Source organism: Bubalus kerabau, chromosome 18 (assembly GCF_029407905.1).
Source record: "Bubalus kerabau isolate K-KA32 ecotype Philippines breed swamp buffalo chromosome 18, PCC_UOA_SB_1v2, whole genome shotgun sequence".
In the NCBI taxonomy this organism is placed as follows: Eukaryota; Metazoa; Chordata; class Mammalia; order Artiodactyla; family Bovidae; genus Bubalus; species Bubalus kerabau.
The window spans coordinates 794,709-817,088 of record NC_073641.1 but is presented as its reverse complement, the minus strand read 5'-3'; the positions used below and the strand labels follow the sequence as shown (position 1 = coordinate 817,088).

The 22,380-nt window shown below is 41.8% G+C and overlaps 1 long non-coding RNA gene and 1 other non-coding gene across 3 annotated transcripts; one reads left to right on the top strand and one right to left on the bottom strand.

Moving 5' to 3' along the window:
* The first annotated feature begins 364 nt into the window (after nt 1-364).
* On the top strand, nt 365-21,392 carry LOC129632867 (uncharacterized). Of its 2 annotated transcripts, XR_008704710.1 has the most exons (4): nt 365-434; nt 911-1,057; nt 4,249-4,401; nt 6,920-8,147. It is a non-coding gene; the product is annotated as an uncharacterized LOC129632867 (long non-coding RNA). The 2 variants fall into 2 exon arrangements; XR_008704711.1 differs by lacking the exons at nt 365-434; nt 911-1,057 and adding an exon at nt 21,370-21,392 and having other exon boundaries at nt 4,104-4,401; nt 6,920-7,084.
* On the bottom strand, nt 16,237-16,343 carry LOC129633476 (U6 spliceosomal RNA). Its single transcript, XR_008705061.1, has one exon. It is a non-coding gene; the product is annotated as a U6 spliceosomal RNA (small nuclear RNA).
* Nucleotides 21,393-22,380: the final 988 nt, after the last annotated feature.

Sequence of the window (22,380 nt, the reverse complement as noted above, 5' to 3'; positions counted from 1 at the left end):
CAGTCATGTCCAACTCTGTGCAACCCCATGGCCTGTAGCCCCCCAGGCTCCTCTGTCTATGGAACTCTCCAGGCAAGAATACTGGAGTGGGTTGCCATTCCCTTCTCCAGGTGTAGTAGTCAATAAATTACATGAACTAGTCAATGCTTTCTTCTAAAATAGGCTTTGTGGTAGATGATTTTGCCCAACTATAGGCTCATGTGAGGGCTTCCCTGGTGGCTCAGTGATAAAGAATACTTCTGTCAATGCAGGAGACTCAGGTTTGATTCCTGGGTCAGGAAGATCCCATGGAGGAGGGCAAGGCAACCCACTCCAGTATTCTTGCCTGGAGAATCCCATGGACACAGGAGCCTGCTGAGCTACAGTCTATGGGGTCGAAAAACAGCTGGACATGACTGAGCGGCTAAACAACAGCAAGGAGCATCAGGGTTCATGTAAGCGTTCTGAGCACGTTAAGGTAGACTGGGCTAAGCTAGGATGTTTGGTACGTTAAGTGTATTATGTGCATTTTTAATTTATGATACTTTCAACTTAGGATGGATTAATTGGGATATAGCCCCATCAGAAGTTAAAGATCTACATTTTACAAGTCTGTATATATTATCAGTTTACGACTATGACCAGCTCCCAAATTTTTCTGTAACTCCAAGTTTTGAGGTCAAGTGCATGTCTATGTCAACACTGGCCTTGCTTGGGCTCACACACACACATGTGAGAAAGAACAGGTAGGTGGCAAAACATGGGGTGTACTTGTTAGGGAAAGAAATGCATGCAATTCGTTAAGAATAAGTTACTAAACTCACTTTCTATGCAGTTCTTTATCTCTTTCATAATGCGTCTCTGGTGTCAGACTAAACCTGGAGCTTTTTTTTTTTTTTTTTTTTTTTGCTTTGCTTTTTTTTTTCTCCAGTTTGACAAATGGATGGACACTCAGAGGAGAAGAATCCTGACAGTCCTGTTAGAACGCTGCTCCCTGTCACAGCAAAAGTTCTGCTGTTGAAAGCTTCAGGAGAAAATTCCAGCAGAAGCTCTGGATTTTACGACCAAGCTCCCAAAGGTGTTATCTTTATACATCTTTTCTTTCCTGGACCCCCAAAGCCTTTGTCTCTGTGCACAGGCACAGATAAAGAAGCAGGGTTCAGTGTTTTGTAAAGACAGCCTAGAAAACACTGAACCTTGAGGGAAAAAGGAAAGCACGCATACAAAACCGAGCACCGACAAGACGCTCACCGCGTTTCGTTGGCACGGTTTGGATTGGCCCCAGCTCTTTGTGTCTGGCTGTGCACTTAGTGCTCAAAGGGGAGAAAAAGTAAGCCATCGCTAAGTGTCCGTAAAATAGTATTAGCCAGTTGGGGAAATATATACACATGTATATAATGGTTCATCATCAGAATAGCCTTATATTGCACAGCAGAGGACCATAAGAGTGTAGAGTGCAGGCCATTCATAAATAGAAAAGCATGAAATAAGGTGCTAATGTGATAAATACAGAAGCATGTGAGACTAAAGGAGTTCAGAGTGGGCAAATGTGCTCACAGGTTGGAAAAGCATCTGACCATTATTTTCTTACAAATAATTTCACGGTGTATTCAAGTATATTTTTTAAGACGTAAAATTGATAGTCATTTTGTTGATTTCTTTTCATAGTCTAGAAAGACCAGAAATTCCCTGTTACTGTGCATTCACAGGGTAACTTTAGTTTTTAAAATTAAGAAAATGAAAAAAAAATTAAGAAAATGAATGCAGTAAGATAGATGACGTATTTAATAATTGGTGCTGGGACAATTGGGCAGTATCTGGAAAAAAATTCTAGAAGGATAAAAGATTGATATGAAATTATGGAAAACCATTCCCTACTCAAAGGAGGGAATTCCCTGGTCCAGTGGTTAAGTCTCTGCTCTTTCACTGCTGAGGGCAGAAGTTCAATCCCTGTTTGGGGAACTAAGATCCTGTAAGCCACCAGGCATGACTAAAGGGGGAAAAAAATGTAATTAAAGGAAATCTAGGGAAGGAAGACTTTGTGAATAATCTATAATATTCAGAGCCTCAAAAGAAAATGTATAACTTAAAATCTTTCTTTATTTATTTTATATATTTTGTATATATATTATATATGCTTTATAAATAAAGAAAGCAAGATTTTAAGTTGTGATTATAAAAGTTAAAATTTTCTCCATCGAGAAGAAAACTGTAAATAAATACAGACAGTAAACAGGAGGGAGCTCCCTGGGAGTGGTTAGGACTCAGTGCTTTCACTGATGAGGGCTCAGGTTCAGCCCCTGGCCGGGAGACTATGAACCCACAAGCTGCTGCAGTGTGGCCCCCCAAAATTAAAATAAACTGGGGGACAACATATTGCCAGCAAAGGGGTAATTTTCTTATTTTTTAAAGAACGACTATAAATCTACATTAAGAAGAAAAAAAAAAGAGCAAAGCCTAGCAGAAAAATGAGCAAAGGAGGTGAACAAATAGTTCACAGAAAGAAAAGCAGATGTTTCTAAAATAGATAAAATGCTTAGCCTCATTTTCATGCCATCGTTTGTGACTCAGATGGATTGAGTTTCTTTTTTTCTTTTTTTATTTATTTTTTTAATGATAACATTTTATATTGTTAGGGGTGTGGGGAAACAAGCACCTTCATGTGTTGCACCTTCATAGATAAATTGATGCAAACACCAAGGAGAGCAATTTGGTAGTACCCAATTTTTAAATAAAGATTCCTGGACATTCCCTGGCGATCCAGTGGCTTTCACTACCAAGGGTGTGAGTTTGATCCCTGGTCAGGGAACTGAGATCCTGCAAGCCATGAGACATGGCTAAAAACTTTAAAAATCTTTTTAATTAAAAAAAAAAAAACAAGATTACCTTTGGCCAGTAGTTCCACTTCTTGGAATTTGTCTGATGGGTATACTTCAACACATGCAAAATGTATGTCTATATAAGAATATTGCATCATTGTTTGTGGTAGCAAAAGGTTGGAAACAATGGAAATGTCTGCTAATAGCAGACTGGCTGCAACTATCTCCTCAATATATCATCAATAAAACAACAAAGGTGCAGAATTATCCTACCACTTTGGAAGAATAAAAGAATGCATCCATATTTCCTGCTCTTCTGGAATGGCACACAAGAAGCCAGTAACAATGGTTACATTCACAGAGGGAAATGAGTGGCTACATGACAAGGATGAGAGAGGCTTTTTTTTTTTTTTTTACTTTTTTTACAGTGTGCCCCTTGGTATCTGTGATTTTAGTATTGATGTACACATATTATTCTAAAACTGAAACAATTTGTTTTTTAAAAAAACATAGTGTTTTAAATGCCCAGTAATAGAGTATCATTCTGCCATATAAAGAATTATTAGGCAGTCATTAGAAAACATGTTTTGCAAGAACAGAGATGCTTATTATATGTAAAATGAAGAAAGCATGATTTTAAATTGCACGCAGTTTCCCAATTTTGCTTTCATATATACCTGAAAAACAGAAAGGAAAATAACTCTACCAGCTTGTTGATAATGTTTGGTCATCTCTGATTGACAGGGTTCTGGGTATTGTTTTTCTTCAGGTTTCTCAGAATTTTCCATGTTTTTCACAATGAGAATGTTATCATTCCAGGGAGATGTGATATGAAATAGATAATCTTATCATCTATGTGTACCATATGTCAATCTTGGTAGATTTCAACATTTTATTTTATTTCCCAGAACTGACTGTGAGGCAATTGTTCTTTAGCTAGATTTAAAGTAAACAATAAAGTCATTGCACCAAGATGAGCTTTGAGCTGTTTAAAAATGTGGTGGCGGTTGTCTTACAGTTTTGAAAGAGCTTCCCCACCCTCAACTTTCCTCATTCCTGTTTAGTTTTAAACAAACAAAAAGCAGCAAAAATCAAAAACAAAGCAAAATTTTATCTATCCCCAGTGCGGGGGCAGTGGGAACCCCAACTTAACTACCCAGGTCTAAACCCGATCTAAGTCAAAAGAGGAAAAGGATGAGAGTTGAGAAAAACTTTCTCCCCATCCCCTCCCTCCCAAATCCCACATCTTGATTGAATTAACTAACCATATGGGGTTTAAGGGCAGTGCAGTTTCATTCTGGGTTGCACAAAGTGGTTGTGATCTCTGTTTCTGCCTGCAGTGTTGTATAAGATCCTCTAAGCCTTTTCCTCCATCTAGATCCTGAACCTACTGTTTCTCCTATTTATGCCCCACTTCTGCTTCCCTCTCCCCTACATGTCTTATCTTCAGCCCATAAAATAATCCTGGACATAACACACGGGCCACCTGATGCAAAGAGCTGACTCATCTGAAAAGACCCTGATGTTGGGAAAGATTGAAGGCAAGAGGAGAAGGGGACAACAGAGGATGAGATGGTTGGATGGCATCACCAACTCAATGGACGTGAGTTTGGGTAACTTTGAAACTCCGTACACAATGGATGGAAGGAGGGAGGAAGACAGACAGATAGATAAACAGATGGATGGGTAGTGAGTTCCATTACAGAGTGTTCTGCTCCTTTTGGGGGCACTCAAACATTATTTATTATTGAGTTAACCTTGAAAAAGAGGCCAGTTTTCCAAAGATGGAATGAATGTGAAGACTAGCTACCATCTCTGCAATTCATGTTAAGAGATATGGAATGCCTAGTCTGAACTTTATCTATGGACTTGATTCTAGTTTCTACTAAGACTTATTTAAAACCTGGAATAAATTATTTTAAAAACTACTACACATAATAGGGTCACCTCCACCATTTGCTGGATATGTAGGATTGACCATAATGCTATGAAAATGGAATGTACAGAATACTTTTTAAAAAATGTATTAATTTGGCTGCACCAGGTGTCAGTTGCAGCACATGGAATCCAGTTCCCTAACTAGGGATCAAACCCTGGCCCCCTGCACTGAAAGCATAGAATCTTAGCCACTAGACCACCAGGGAAGTCCCCAGGACAAACACTTAATGCTTCATTGAATCTTAAAGGCTATTTAGGACACATCAATATAGTATTAGTCATTGTGTTCCCTTTATATATTTAGTTAAATCATAAGCATGGAGGGAAAACAGAAGCATATCATGAAAAAAATAAGCAATGTGCCAACTGGAGTTTCTGTAGCCTTCATACAACGTTCATATGCAGACTCCCAGAGATCCTTCAGTTCAATTCAGTTCAGTCACTCAGTAGTGTCTGACTCTTTGTTACCCCATGAATCGCAGCACACCAGGCCTCCCTGTCCATCACCAACTCCCGGAATTTACCCAAACTCGCGTCCATTGAGTTGGTGATGCCATCCAACCGTCTCATCCTCTGTTGTCCCCTTCTCCTCCTGCCTTCATTCTTTCCCAACATCAGGGTCTTTTCAAATGAGTCAGCTCTTTGCATCAGGTGGCCAAAGTAATGGAGTTTCAGCTTCAACATCTGTCCCTCCAATAAACACCCAGGACTGATCTCCTTTAGGATGGACTGGTTGCATCTCCTTGCTGTCCAAGGCACTTTTAAGAGTCTTCTCGAACACCACAGTTCAAAAGCATCAATTCTTTGGCACTCAGCTTTCTTTATAGTCCAACTCTCACATCCATACATGACTACTGGAAAAACCATAGCCTTGGCTAGACGGACCTTTGTTGGCAAAGTAACGTCTCTTCTTTTTAATAGGCTAAGTTGGTCATAACTTTCCTTCGAAGGAGTAAGCACCTTTTAATTTCATGGCTTCAATCATCATCCGCAGTGATTTTGGAGCCCGGAAAAATAGTCAGCCACTGTTTCTCCATCTATTTTGCCATGAAGTGATGGGACCGGATGCCATGATCTTAGTTTTCTGAATGTTGAGCTTTAAGCCAACTTTTTCACTCTCCTCTTTCATCAAGAGGCTCTTTAGTTCTTCTTGACTTTCTGCCATAAGGGTGGTGTCACCTGCATATCTGAGGTTATTGATATTTCTCCCAGCAATCTTGATTCCAGCTTGTGCTTTCTCCAGCCCAGCATTTCTCATGATGTACTCTGCATATAAGTTAATAAGCTGGGTGACAATATACAGCCTTGATGTACTCCTTTTCCTATTTGGAACCAGTCTGTTTTTCCATGTCCAGTTCTAACTGTTGCTTCCTGACCTGCATACAGGTTTCTCAAGAGGCAGGTCAGGTGGTCTGGTATTCCCATCTCTTTCAGAATTTTCCACAGTTTGTTGTGATCCACACAGTCAAAGGCTTTGGCATAGCCAGAGATCTTTAGGCAGTTCCAAAGTCTTATCTGAAGCTTAGTTTCCCCATTTGCAAGGGAAGAATATTAATTATACTACCCTTCAGGTTGTGACGAGGATGGTTAATAGGTGCTCGATAAATATTAGTTGACTTGGATTCTGTCTGAATTAACATTAAAGAAAAGAAAAGAAAAAGGGGTACCCAAAGCCAGTGCTCTGTGAGAACCTGGAGGGATGGGATGGGGAGGGAGGTGGAAGTGGTGTTCAGGTTGGAGGCGACACATGTATACCTATGGCCAATGTATGGCAAAACCATCATAATGTTGTAATTATCCTCCAATTTAAAAAAAAAAAAACTTCCTGCCTTGTTAGGAAGCACTTCAGGTAAGAGGTAACTTGGTTGTGATTTGGAAAAAAAGACCAAAAAGAAACTACTTGTGAATTCCAGGCCTGGTTTATCAAGTTAAAATTATGTTTGCTCTGATTCATTCATGAACGAATCCATGAATCCACTTCCCCAGTGGCTCAGTGGTAAAGAACCTGCCTGCAGTGCAGAGAAGTGGATTCGATCCCTGGGTCAGGAAGATCCCTTGGAGGAGGGCATGGCAACCCACTCCAGAAAAAAAATAAAGAAGTTCTCTCAGTACCAGGGTGACGGCTCAAAACCTAGAGAAAGTGGACATGTAAGCTGAATAGTTTTTTAACATTGTTTCTCCAGGTGAGCTGGCATTGGAAGAATTTAACTGAACTGGATCAGCTCTGGATGCTAAAATGTTTACGGTTTAACTGGTATATCAATGTCTCCCCAACTCCCTATGAGCAGGGTGTATGGAAGAAGCATTATATTCAAATGGTGAAAGAACTCCATGTTACCAAGCCCAAGGTAAATTTGGGAAAAGAAGAATTACTAACATCAGCTACTTAAGAATTCTAGAACTAAGTTGGAGAAGGCCATTGTTTCAAAAGAGATATACCATGACTTCAAAATTCCCTTGTTCTAAGAACTTAACAGCTCTTTTCAAGATATCCATGTTAGTTGAAAGTAATCTGACACTCACAAACCACAGTTCCACCAGGTTATGACTTGGAGCTCCTCATTCTCTCCAGATTCCTGGATTTCTGTGTCTCTGATGCCTACAGTACACAATTCTGACACTGGGATTCTGTGGGTAATGTGCAGTATTTATTACCTATGGGTCATCAAATTTTACTTAACTAATTCAAATTTTCTGTGATTCTCCCAGGCAAATTGAAGTTTATGTTTCTATCATTAATAAAGAAAAGTTTGCAAAAAATTAGTAACTAGGAAATGGCATAATGGGCATATTAAAGTTCTTTTCACTTTAGAAACTAGCAATGTAAAGTCCTTACATAGAATTGTAAACAGTAAACAGTATGAGCATAAATTTTTTCTAGTGGTTTTCTATGCATTGCAACCAATGTTTATGTTCATTCTTATAGTCAGAGTTAATTAGATAACTTATGGGAAATTTGTATGAGCTTTTTCTTTATGGCATAATCTATATACATGCAGAGTTGTGCATCGTTTTGTATAATAGAAGAGTTCCTGAAAATTATGTGTAAATTACAATTTTAAAATTATTTTTAAAACCACAGGGATTTTTTTTTTTATAGAAAAGCTGCAGTGAGTCCTTTTTGAATTGGAGAATCCTTTTGAAATATGAATAGTTGGCTCTTAACATGCTGATTTACGTTTCATTTTATTGTGTTTACTTGAAGTAGAAACCCTCTACATTTAATATAGTAATAAAGTGCATAATTAATATTGTTATAATTACAATGATAAAAGCAGTCTTTCTGATTTCAATGATGGCTGTTCTTCGTGAGAATTTCTTTTAAAAAGAAAAATGTAAAGTGCAGTGGTGGAAGAGTTATTTTAAAAATTACAATAGCTATGACTCCTTTTATCACAAGGTTTCCCTTAACTCTCCTTCAACGTCACTCATAGCCAGGGAAAGGCTTCAATAGCTGACGCGTGGGCTGTTCTGGGACAGAGGAGAGAAAAGTGATCCACCAGGTTGTAGAATGAAAAAAGGTTTTGAGTATTGTATGTAATACTGATTTTAATACTTGGTCTTCAACAATAACTCTTTTTCCAGAAACCATTTATGGACTTCCCTGGTGGCTCAGATGGTAAGGAATCCACCTGCAATGCAGGAGATGCAGGTTTGATCCCTGGGTTGGGAGGATCCCCTGGAGAAGAGAAAGGCCACCCACTCCAGTATTCTTGCCTGGAGAATCCCCATGGTTGGAGGAGGTTGGTGGGCTACAGTCTGCAGGATCATAAAGAGTCGGACATGACTGAGCAACTAACACACACATATTTTAAGACGATGAATAGTTCTGATACAAGAAAATTGCCACATTGTTGCTTAGTATTTCATTTCTTTAGGGAGTAGTTTGTTATAGTAAATTTCAGTTTTTCTATTAAAGAAAAAATTGGCAAATTAAACCTGGTAAGATATAAAAAAGGAATAATACATGATGACCAAGTGGGATGTATCCAAGGAGAGTAAGGTTGGCATAATATTAAAAACAATCAGTCCATGTAATTCACAGAATAAAAGAGAAAAGATGTCTGGTTATTTCAATATATGCAAACAAAAGCATTTAAAATTTTTTCATCATTTGCCATTTAAAAAAGTCTCAAATGGCTTTGGGTAAAGGGAACAAAGTTTTTGTTTACTTAACAGAAAAGTCATCAGTTTTCATTATTATCTATTCTGTTAATGGGTCAAATATTTTGTACTTTTCAGAATTAATGTTTATGTATATAGTTACAAGCATTCATGCCTAAATTTTCTCCCCTGAAAATGCTTTTTTATTATCATGTATTCTTTATTACCAGTGGTGTTAAACAAGACCTCTTCCAGCAAAAATAGATTTCATTCAATATAAACTCAGAAAAATGAAATGAATGCCCATCTTATTTTATTTATTTTATTTTTTTGGCCACTCCGTGTGACTTGGGCTCTTAGTTCCCTGACCAGGGATTGAACTCCTGCTCTCGGCAGTGAAAGTGTGGAGTCCTCACCACTGGACCACCAGGGAATTCCTTGAATGTCCATTTTAAGTGAGATCCGCACTGTGCTGTGCTTAGTTGCTCAGTCGTGTCCAACTCTTTTCAGCCCCATGGCCTGTAGCTCACCAGGCTCCTCTGTCCATGGGGATTCTCCAGGCAAGAGTACTGGAGTGGGTTGTCAGGATTCACACAAAACACTGAACACTAATCTTGTAATGAGCCATCGATTATATAAAAGTAAAATGTCTTCTTACTCTACTACTTACAATCACCCACTAAATCAGTAAATATGTATTAAATACTGTTATGTGCTAGCTGCTAAGGGTACAATGGTCTTAACCCCACTTTCTGGGAGCCTAGTCTATGGCCCAGGACACAAACAGATAGTTACCACACTGAATACGAAGTACTATCCTGTAAGAGAAATATGCACAAAGAAAGAGCAGTTGAAACAAGGATAAGAAACTAACTGATTCTGCTTGGAGGAACTTGGGGAATTTTTAAATTTTCACAAACAATTTAAGCAAATCAATTTACTGAGCAAAGCTTCCCTAATCTCTTAAAGAAAAAAAAAATTAAACCTTTAATGGCTTCTCAACGTAGCAGTATCTCTTCCCTTAGGCTACAACCGCATAAAAACCCTTACGAATTTTATATACAAAAGAACAAGACTTTCATTTTGGGCAATTAAAAAATAGACTTTCCAAAAAAAAAAAAAAAAGGATTTTCATTTCCCAATTCTTTAGGAATGGCTGAAGTTTTGATAATTGATAAAATCTATAGTTTACCCCTACATAATGGAAATTGTTTCTGTGTTTTAGATAGGTAGAACAGGGTACTGTTTTTAAGAACGTATATTGTTATGAACAAACTAACTGCAGTTGTGGAATAGCTGTATAATGATATGGTAGGAGAGGTGGTGACACAGGATAGAGAAGCTCACTGTGTGGCCTGAAGCTGGAGAGTCCCGGATTCAAATTCTGACCCTGGGTCTTACTGCTTATGTCTTCACAGTAGTGGTGGAAAAATTTATCAGTTTATCCTACCTTCAGTTTTCTCTTCTGTAAAATGGAAGCAGTTACAATTACCTTTTAAAGTTATTATGAAGGTTGAATAAAGTAATGTAGGAACGGGACTTTCCTGGTGGTCCAGTGGTTAAGACTCTGTGCTTCCAATGTAAGCGGTGCAGGTTCGATCCCTGGTAGGGGGAACTAAGATCCCACATGCCTCACTGTATAACCCCCCTCAAAAAATAATAAGGTAGGAATACTTCCTGAGACAGTGCCTGGCACATACAAGTACCTCTGGGTTGGTGGCTGCTATAATCACTGCCACCATTATCAGTGCCATCATGGTGATGATGATAATGATTCTTTTAAAGGATTTATTTATTTATTCATTTTTGGTTACAAAGGGTCTTCGTTACTGCCCTTGGGCATTCTGTAGTTGCAGTGAACAGGGGCTACTCTTTACCTTCCGTGCTCAGGATTCTTATTGCGATGGCTTCTCTTGTTGCAGAGCACAGACTCCAGAGCTCTGGCTCAGCGGTTGTGGCACACGGGCATATGGAATCTTCCTGGACCAGGGATTGACCCAGTGTCCCCTGCATTGGCAGGCACATTCTTAATCACTAGACCACCAGGGAAGTCCACGTTCTTTGTTTTACTTTTGTTATTATTATAGTGTTTTGAGAACAGAAATAATTTTCTCCTTCTGCTGCTGCTGCTGCTAAGTCTCTTCAGTCGTGTCTGACTCTGTGCGACCCCATAGACAGCAGCCCACCAGGCTCCCCTGTCCCTAGGATTCTCCAGGCAAGAACACTGGAGTGGGTTGCCATTGCCTTCTCTGACAAACTAGGAGCACAATCGGACATTTCTCTGGCTTAAAAAACAAAACAAAAATCAAAGGCTAAACAGAAACCCTCTCTCTGGGTTTTTGACATTTGCCATCTGTCACCCTCTAGCAGGGCTTGCTTAAGTTAAAACAGTCATAAATTAAAGACTTCAAAAGTTGTGCTCATTCAAGCTGAAAGGGAAACCAGGGCAAAGTAAACACGGATGGAACACCATTAAACTACGAGTAGGTGAAGTGTGTGATTATATGGACCTACTTGTGCGTGTTATTTGCTCAGTCATGTCTGACTCTTTGCGACCCTGTGGACTGTAGCCTGCCAGGCTTCTCTGTCCATGGAATTCTCCAGGCAAGAATACTGGAGTGGGTTGCCATTTCCTCCTCCAGGGGATCTTCTGACCCAGGGATCGAACCTGGGTCTCCTGCATTGCAGGTGGGTTCTTTACCATCTGAGCCACCAGGGAAGCATACTTGTGTGGTTTCTGTAAATATGCTAATTAGAATCACTATTTCTGCTTAATTATGATAAGGAGCATTAAGGCATAATTAAACCCTCCAAAAGTGAGCTGGGATGTTTGACTCAACATTGGTGTCTATGATATGCGTGCATGCTCAGTCTTGTCTGACTCTTTGCAACCCCATGGACTGTAGCCTGCCAGGCTCCTCCTTTCCATGGAATTTTCCAGGCAAGAATACTGCAGTGGGTTGCCATGTCCTACTCCAGGTGATCTTTCAGACCCAGGGGTCGAACCCGAGTCTACTGCATCTCCTGCCTTGGCAGGCAGAGTCTACCACTCTGCCACTGGGGGAGCCTTGTGGCTGTTCAGGCCGCAGACTGCAGGTGGCTAAGGCCCCCTCCCTCCACTGAGCCAGTTTGCCCCCCACCCCCCCACCCCCCGCCCACCACACTCCTACATGAGGCAAGGTGATTGTGAAAATGAAATACTAGCTATGGGGCCTGAGAGGAGAGGAACTGGGTTTTGAGGAAATTCATTTAGGGGACATAAAGAAAGTAAGGAGTAAATAAAATCTGACAATAAAATGGATAATGAAGGACCTACTGTACAGCACAGGGAACTCTGCTTAATGTTATGTGGCAGCCTGGATAGGAGAGGGGTTTGGAGGAGAATGGACACATGAATACGTATGTCTGAGTCCCTTTGCTGTCCACCTGAAGCCATCACAACATTGTGAAGAATCGGCTGTGCTCCAGTGTAAAACAGAAAGCTGAAAACGAAACAGAAGTGACAAGTGCAGCTGTGGAGAGAGTGTGGTAGACACGGCCCAGGTGTGATTAGAGTGGAGAAAACCACAGGTTCATTAGATAGAAAGTTCTTGCATCATTTAGACAGGTTTATCTAGGAAGATTCAGGAGGAACTAGAGAAACAGGGGAGCAGGAAAAACTTAGGGGAGCGCCTTACAGAGCCAGGATGAGAAGGACAGATCACCAGCGCCCAGGGAGGACCTGAGGCCTGAACACTGGTGTGCACCCTGCCCCTCAAAGTGGGAAGAGGCATGTGACGCTAGGGGAGGTTAAAGCTTTGTGAGATGGGGCAGTTAGAAGACAAACAGTGTGGGTGTGAAGGACAAAGAACATTCCTTTGAATATCCCCAAACTTTTTGGCACCAGGGACCAGTTTTATGAAAGGGGATTTTCCCCATGAATTGGAGAAGTGGGGATGGTTTCAGGATGATTCAAGTGCATTACATTTATTGTGTACTTTATTTCTATTATTATTACATCAGCTCCACCTCAGATCATCAGGTATTAGATCCCGGAGGTTGGGGACCCCTCTCTCAGCTCTCTCTCCAGGGCATGGCTATCAGGTCACTGAGGCATTTTCTCTGTTTGCCTGTCATTACTTAGAGCCTTCAAATAAGAGAATTATCCCCCCAAACAGAAACATTCTCAAAGAAACAGTTTCAAATCTGTGTATATTGCTGTGAGTGGGTGATGTTTTCTACTATTATTAGGTTTGAGTTTCAAGGGTACCTGATTCCCCTTTGAATTCTAGCACTGCCTCCTCATAGCTGCTTCATTGAACCACCTTTTGGTGTGAATCATTGATAGAAGCTAGCCTTCCCATGTGGCTCAGTGGTAAAGAATCCACCTACCAATATGGGAGACACAGGTTTGATCCCTGGGTCACGAAGATTCCCCTGGGAGAGGAAATGACAACCCATTCCAATATTCTTGCCTGGGAAAATCCTATGGACAGAGGAGCCTTGTAGGCTACAGTCTGTGGGGTCCCAAAGAGTTGGATATGACTGAGTGAATCTCTATTTGATTACTAATGTTTTATCATTTTGAAGATTTATTAAAATTATGTAAACATCAAGGTATGTTCATTCCCATTAGTTTTTTGTGGTAGTGGTTGTTTGTTTGTTTTGCTTCTTGGCCACACCATGTGGCATGTGGGATCTTAATTCCCTGACCAGGGATTGAACCTGTGACCCCCTGCATTGGAAGCTCAGAATCTTAACCACCGGACCATTAAAGAAATCCCATCATTAGTTATTATAATAAAATTCCAGACAGAACAAAGCCTTGAAAAAAATACAAGCACTACAGGACAGCCAAGTGCCACCTTAAACTTCAGAGATTTTCCCATGTTGAGTAAAGACGTGAAAAAAATAATTGTTTGAAATCTTAACAGCTGGCCCCATGATTCCTTTTTGGGAAGAGGAAGGAGGGAGCTGTCTCCTTGGGGGAAAGCCACTGAGGAGCAAATGCTACAGGCACCTGGACTCCAGGGGAGGGAAAACCTGCCAGGCTGGAGATTAGAGGAAGAGTTTCTTGTTTTCTGCTCCTGCAAGGAGAGGAGAGTAGGGGCAGAGGGCAGAAAGGAAAGAAATAAGACCATGAAAGAAAAGCCAGCCGGATGGATGGAAGCTGAGCCCGGGCAGGGGAAAATGACATGTCAGTACTAGATGGTAACCCAGCCATTCCCAATCAAATTTGTTCCCTATTACTGGGATGTAAAGCCTGACTTCCATCTCTTTAGGAAATTGGACTCAATTTACACATGGAAGCAAGATCTCAGTAGTCTAGAAACCAAGAAAGCCCTTCAGGACTATTTACAAAAACCAAGGTGGGGAGGGTGGGACTTCCCTGGCAGTCCAGTAGTTAAGACTTCACGCTTCCAGGGGGTGAAGGTTTGATCCTTGGTAAGGGAACTAAGATCCTACACACTGAACGTGGCCAAGGGAGGGAAAAAATGCTATCCTTAAAAATAAAACCAAGAGGGGCGGGCTTTGGGCTTCCCAGGGCTGGAATTGGGACCCAGCTGAACTGACATCTTGTTTTTTCTTTCCTTTTCCCTACCAAGTTAAGTATAAAAACAAATACCTTTTTGTCTCACGCTCAGCTTTTTTTTCTTGAAGGTTAGAAGTCCTCACTTTCCAGGTTTTGATTTAGCCAAGGATTTCAAAAAGCTTTCTGTTCACAGCGTTCAGCTAAATACAAGTAACAAAAGCTTACCTGCTTACTCTAATTGCGTTAGATTAAGACCTTATCTTGCCTGGTTCTCCTCCCCTTAACTCCAGCCTCTGTGGTTACCGTCTTGACCTCCTTCCAGGATAACTTGATTCTTAATGTCCTTAATTGTTTGGGTTTTTTTTTTTTTTTTGATATTTTAATTGTTTCTTTATTTTTAAAAGGTAGTTTTATAATTATAAAAATTTTTTTTAAATTTTATTTTATTTTTAAACTTTACATAACTGTATTAGTTTTGCCAAATATCAAAATGAATCCGCCACAGGTATACATGTGTTCCCCATCCTGAACCCTCCTCCCTCCTCCCTCCCCATTCCATCCCTCTGGGTCGTCCCAGTGCACCAGCCCCAAGCATCCAGTATCCTGCATCGATTGTTTTTTAATAGTCTTTAAGCTTTCTCACTTTTTCTCCCCCTATCTGGATTAAGAGAGGAGGAGAAAGGAGTATTCTCTAAAGGAATTCATGGTTCATGTCTAAGAAAAAACAATGGTTTAAGAATTGGGAAACCCCAGGTTCTGGCCTTAGCTCTACTGTTGACTAGCAGACACTCAAGCTATTTCTAAAATAAATTAGAATTGCATTTTTTTAAATAACTGAGGTTTCTTTTAAATATTTAATTTATTGAGTATTTATTTCACTGCACCGGGTCTTAGTTGCAGCACATAAGATCAATCTTCCTTGTGGCATGTGGGATCTAGTTCCCTGACCAGGGATCGAACCCACACCCACTGCATTGGGAGCACAGAGTCTTAGCCACTGGACCACCAGGGAAGTCCCTGAAATATCTCTTTAATGTCTCTTCCAGGCTAAAGTCTGAATCTCTGGACCCTCATAGTTTCCCACCACATTTACTCTCTGCTTTCCCCCAGTACCAAGAAAGAATCCAGTGTATTCATGAATCCTAATTCCAAATCATTAAAAACTGGTTTCTGTTTCCTTTTTTTTCCTTCAAACTTTAGAAAACCTAAATAATTAAAACAGAAGAACTTATAAAACATAGTTTATACAGTGGTTTTCTTGCAAGCAGTCTTTAATAGACTTCTTTCAAATTCTGACAAATACACTAGGTGTTTGGCTTGGATATGCAGGACTAAAAATATCTAAAGGAGAGATTTTTAATTGCTTAGTTCAATCCGTGAAATTCCTGCGAATTCTATCTGGAAGAAAGAATAAGAAAGAATATGAGGGACTTCCCTGGTGGTCCAGTGGCTAAGACACTAGTCCCACTGTAGGGAGCCTGGGTTTGATCCCTGGTCAGGAAACTAGATTCCACATGCCAGAGTGAAGACCTGAAGAAGCCAAATAAATAATGATAAATAAATAAAATTTAGAAGCAAAACAACAATATATATTTTTTAACAAATAGAATATGGGCTTTGCAGTCTGAGAGACCTGGCCTTTTTCTTTTTCATGGTAGCAAGCAAACAGGATTTATTTCAGAGAGAAAGTACAAAACTCTCAGCATAGACACAGAGGAGGTGAAGTGCCCCAGACCGGGACTTTGCAGTGCAACTTTAGATAAGTTACTTAACCTCTCTGAGCCTCAACTTCTAAAGAAATTTCCCTGTTTCATTCATACTTTTTTAACTTTATTTTTTAATTGCAGGAAAATCGCTTTACAATGTTGTGATGGTTTCTGCCATAAAAACATGAAATGCTTCACCAATTCGCATGTCATCCTTGAGCAGGGGCCATGCTAATCTTCTTTGTATCATTCCAATTTAAGTATATGTGCTGCCAAAGTGAGCACTGAGCCTCAATTTCTTCATCTATGAAATGGGAATGATACCTCCCTTGCAGGACTGTTGTGAGGATCACATGCCAGGTATATATTAAGTACTCAATACATGTTCATGTTCTCCTCCATTAAACACCATCTTATTTTTTACTTTGCTCACCAAGAGCACACGTTTGGGCCTGAAACAGCCTAGGTTCAATGGCCTGATCCCACAATTTTAGCAACTCGGTGATTTGGGATAAGTTGTTAACAATCTCGGAAGCACTGTTTTCTCATCTGGAAAATGGAGTTAGCACCAACAGTGCCCAGCTCCAGGAAGCGTTCATGAACTAGTCACATCCATCAGAATCACATTAAATCACCATGGAGACAGCAGGGATACTGAGAGAGTGCTGATGCTGAGTGGCTGCTGAGTTGCTGATGAGGGGTCAGCCAGGTGGCCAGGAGGAGGCTCCATCCTTCTCTTTCTTGATTTTACCTTTACTTGCCCCACTTTTCTTTTTTTAAATATTTTAAATTATTTTACGGCTACGCTGCTGCTGCTGCTGCTAAGTCACTTCAGTCATGTCCGACTCTGTGCGACCCCATAGACGGCAGCCCACCAGGTCCCCTCGTCCCTGGGATTCTCCAGGCAAGAACACTGGGGTGGGTTGCCATTTCCTTCTCCAATGCATGAAAGTGAAAAGTGAAAGTGAAGTCGCTCAGACGTGTCTGACTCTTTGCGACCCCATGGACTGCAGCCCACCAGGCTCCTCCACCCATGGGATTTTCCAGGCAAGAGTACTGGAGTGGGGTGCCATCGCCTTTCAGTTCAGTTCAGTTCACTTCAGTTCAGTCGCTCAGTTGTGTCCGACTCTTCGCGGCCCCATGAATCGCAGCCAGGCCTCCCTGTCCATCACCAACTCCCGGAGTTCACTCAAACTCACATCCATTGAGTCAGTGATGCCATCCAGCCATCTCATTCTGTTGTCCCCTTCCTCCTGCCCCTAATCCCTCCCAGCATCAGAGTCTTTCCCAATGAGTCAACTCTTCACATGAGGTGGCCAAAGTACTGGAGTTTCAGCTTTAGCATCATTCCTTCCAAAGAACACCCAGGACTGATCTCCTTTAGAATGGATTGGTTGCATCTCCTTGCAGTCCAAGGGACTCTCAGGAGTCTTCTCCAACAGCACAGTTCAAAAGCATCAATTCTTTGGCGCTCAGCTTTCTTCACAGTCCAACTCTCACATCCATACATGACCACTGGAAAAACCATAGCCTTGACTAGACAGACCTTTGTTGGCAAAGTAATGTCTCTGCTTTTCAATATGCTATCTAGGTTCGTCATAACTTTTCTTCCAAGGAGTAAGCGTCTTTTAAATTCATGGCTGCAGTCACCATCTGAAGTGATTCTGGAGCCCCCCAAAAATAAAGTCTGACACTGTTTCCACTGTTTCCCCATCTATTTCCCATGAAGTGATGGGACCAGATGCGATGATCTTAGTTTTCTGAATGTTGAGCTTTAAGCCAACTTTTTCACTCTCCTCTTTCACTTTCATCAAGAGGCTTTTTAGTTCCTCTTCACTTTCTGCCATAAGGGTGGTGTCATCTGCATATCTGAGGTTATTGATATTTCTCCCGGCAATCTTGATTCCAGCTTTCCATCGCCTTGGTGGGTCTCAATTGCAGCATGTGGGATCTTTCATTGTGGGGTGCGGGCTTCTCTCTAGATGTGGCTCCCGGGCTCAGTAGTTGTGACTTGCAAACTTAATTGCCCTGTGGCTTGTGGCATCTTAGTTCCCCCACCAGGGATCAAACCCTCGTCCCCTGCATTGGAAGGCAGATTTTTGACCACTGGACCACCAGGGAAAGCCCCTCCCCACTTTTCTTTGTCTTTCTCCTTTATCTTCTCTTTCAGTTTCTGCTGTGTGAAAAATGGTTGCATCCAGAGTGGTATGATATGTAACCCATATATTTTCTTTCCCTGCATGGCCTCCATAAATCTTGTGTCTGTGCATGACTCCTTCTCAGTGCTGGGTTTTTGATTCCACGTCCCCAGGTAGAATACTGTGTGTTGAACTCTGTGCCATGGATTTGGTGCTGTGCGTCCTCCTTTGCCTCTGATACCTCCAAGATGAAAAGACCTAATTGCTAAGAATCCTGGGGGCAAAATTAATTCTCAGGAAGGACCACGACTTAGCATCTTTGCATTTCTCTTTTACCTCGGAAAGAGCCTAGTCTGCTTGTTCTGTCTTGGGCCCTCTTGTTTGATCATGCTATGCATAATAAATTAATGTGGCATTTCCAACAGGAGTAATTCTACTTACTTCTTTCCCCGAATATTTAGACTGTGGCCAAATGGCTTCTTGTTTTTACTTAAGAGTTAAACAAAAGGGACTTCCCTGGTGGTGCTGTGGTTAAGACTGTGCCTTCCAATGCAGGGGCTGCAGGTTCAGCCCCCGATGGGGGGACCAAGATTCCACATGCCTCACTGCTCAAAAACCAAAACAAAAAACAGAAGCAATATTGTAACAAATTCAATAAACAACTTTAAAAATGGTCCACATCAAAAAAATTCTTAAAAAATATATACGTGTGCATATGTAGTCTATATGTATGTGCATGAGTATAACCCTTTGTACTAAATAGTTTGGCTTTTTACAGCAAACTACATTAGAAGCCAATTTGTTCAGACATGGATGCTTTGAAATGTAAATTCATAGTCCCTACTAACAAAGAACCATAGGAATTCTATGTTCTGTGCACATGTGGCGGCACAACCCGACTTTATGCCACCTATTTGGGAGGCTGAATGGTATATTTATATATATATATATATATATATATATATATATCATATAATCTTGGACTTAAATTCCAAAGCCCTGGCTAGAATTTTCTGCTTAGCCTTTCCCCCCACAACTGATGGTTTTACCCCAGAGCTAAAGACAAATGAAGAACAAAAACAGGCCTGTTGCTGTGTTGATTATTTCTTGCTCACCTCTATTTCTCTATTAAAAACATTTTTTAAGGTATATATTTTTTAATGTGGACCAATCTTTTTCAATGGCCACATCATACAGCATGCAGGATCTTTAGTTGGGGCGTGCAAACTCTTAGTTGTGGCATGCAGGATCTAGTTCCCTGACCAGGGATGGAACCCCAGCCCCTTTGCATTGGGAGCTCGGAGTCTTAGCCACTGGACCACCAAGGGAGTCCCTAGACCCATTGTTTCTTGACTGCTTTCCCTTCGTGCCTGTAGTCCTTTCTCCCCTTAAGATCATTAATTACTGAGACCTGTTTAAGGGCAAGCATTGTGGCCAGGTTTAGATCACAAAATGTCTTGGACCAAAATGAGGTCAAGCTTGATTATCTTTCTCCAGGGACCCCCTCCCCTATCTGCTTACAACACCCAATGTTGACATAAAGGAAATTTCCAGTTATTTCAACCAGATCATCAGATGCTGTGGACCAAACTCAAGACTGTTAGATTTGTAGTCTGTATATTTCCTCAGGCTTCCCAGGTGACTCAAGTGGTAAAAAAAATCTACCTACCAATGCAGGAGATACAGGTTTGATCCCTGGGTCAGAAAGATCCCCTGGAGGAGGAAATGACAACCCACTCCAGTATTATTGTCTGGAAAGTTCCATGGACAGAGGAGCCTGGCAGGCTACAATCCACGGGGTTGCAAAGAGTCAGACACAGCTTAGCCACTGGACGCACACACACACGCATGTAATTCCCCATATTTTGTCTTTCCTCCTGTCATGATGGGCATTAAAGTCTTAAAATGAGGGTCTACGAGCTTTTTTTCAGGGACAACCAGGAAGGGTGGTGGCTGACTAGCCCACTCAAGATGGCTGTTCCCTTGCTCTCTGTCCATCCCTTGCCCGACCAGTGCCTGCTTCATTTACACTTACTCTGGCCTTCCTACATACTTGCCTTGGGCACCAGCTAGTGGTTGTTCTTATCAAAGGGGCGGTGAGGTGTGTGCCCTTCTGTTGGTTTCCCTGGTAATCGATGAGCCCATCTGACATCAACTCCCCTGTAACTGGCAATCTCCCCCTCCACCAGGAGCAAAGACTGCTGCCACGTCCTGAAGGTGTGTGCTGCACAGCGTGGGAGGTCGCTCCAGGACTTCGCTTCAGACACAGAAGCTCCCCATCTGTCAAACCACTGAAGTCTCTGTTGCCTGATCCATGTGTGCATGCTAAGGCACTTCAGTCAGGCCTGACTCTTTGCAACTTTATGGGCTGTAGCCCGGCAGGTCCCTCTGTTCATGGGATTCTCTGGTCAAGAACACTGGAGTGGGTTTGCCATTCCCTTCTCCAGGGGATCTTCCTGGTGCAGGGATCGAACCCCCATCTCCTGTGTCTCCTGCATTGCTAGTGGATTCTTCACCGCTGAGCCACCGGGGAAGCCCTCTGTTGCCCAATCCAGGCTTTCGTCAGTCTTGAAGCTGGGCAAATGCAGGCTTTGTAGGCCTGTGAGGTGCAGTCCAACAGGTGGGCATAAAGAGACCAGGTTCCAGAGCCCCTCAGGAAGGGGTGAGACACTTGACAGCTTGGGGTGGTGGTGACAATTACCAAGAGCAGAGGTGGTGGGGCGGGGGAGTCCCTGGGACCTGCCAGGGTGGAATAGGAGAGTTTGAGAGGAGCCTGCCTGGGCCTGTGGATCTCCCCCGAGGGGACTTAGGAGAAAGGGTTCCTCAAATACACTGATAAATATACTCTGCACCGTAATAGGATTCCATTTGAAACGGTTGCAGCCGAGGTGTTATGAGCCCATTCTTGTGTGACAGAAAGCTAGGCTTTTCCTCCATTCGAAGGTATTATTTTATTTTCCTTGTTCCTAAAATAGCACAAAGGAAGGCTTCTGTTTGTTCTTTTACCTTGTGCTAATCCTAGAGCAACATGAATATGCTGACTGTACACGGATCTTGAAACAACAGCGAAAACTTCCAACACGGAAGACAATTAATTCCCACTCCTTTCCCCTTTCCTCTTGGATTCCAATGACTGGCTGTGTTTAACCCTAGTTTTGCCTACTCTTTCCCAGAAAAGTCACAGCTAACATGCATGGATCTACTAGCAGGAGCATAGATTCAGTAGATGGGGATTCCAGCTTGATTCTCCAGGGGCTACATCTCATCAGAGAACTAGTCCTGAAGAGCCTATGTTCAGTGCTGAGTTTGGGGGTCTGTATGATAATGGCTTCAGGAATGCAGCTGAGACAAAAATCCTGAGGGTTGAAACACTCAAGCTTCTTGGAGAAGGTGGGCCTCCATGGATAGATGTAGAGAAGGAGTAAAAGAGAGCAGGTGAGTAAGTCAGAAAGAGCAAAACAAATATTTTATATTAATGCATGTATGATATGCATTATGGCAGGCTACAGTCTATGGGGTCTATATGACCAAAGTCACGACCAAAGTGACTCAGGATGCATGCACCACACATATATACAGAATCTAGGAAAACAGTACTGATGAACCTATTTACAGAGAAGAAATGGAGATGCAGATGTAGGAATGGACTTGTGACACGGCGGGGGAAGGAGAGGCTAGGGACAAATTGAGAAGGTAGCATTGATGTATATACACTTACTCACTCTCAGAGTCACTCAGATGTGTCTGACTCTTTGAGACCCCATGGACTACAGCCCGCCAGGCTCCTCTGTCCATGGGATTTCCCAGGCAAAAATACTGGAGTGGGTTGCCATCCCATCTCCAGGAGATCTTCCCAATCCAGGGATCAAACCTGAGTCTCCTTCATTGCAGGCAGATTCTTCACCATTTGAACCACCAAGGAAGCCCCATGTATGCTCGTAACATGTGGAGGCTGCTATAGAGCACAGGGAGCCCATCCTGGAGCTCTGTGATGACCTAGAGAGGTGGAATGCGGGGCGAGGGAGGCTCAAGAGGGTAAGGGGATATATACATATATATCATTATGGCTGATTAATATTGATGTACGGCAGAGAGCACCACACCATTGTAAGGCAATTATCCTCCAATTTAAAGATACATAGAGAGAGAGATAGGCAGGTGGAGGGTGCAGGCGAGAGCAGCCT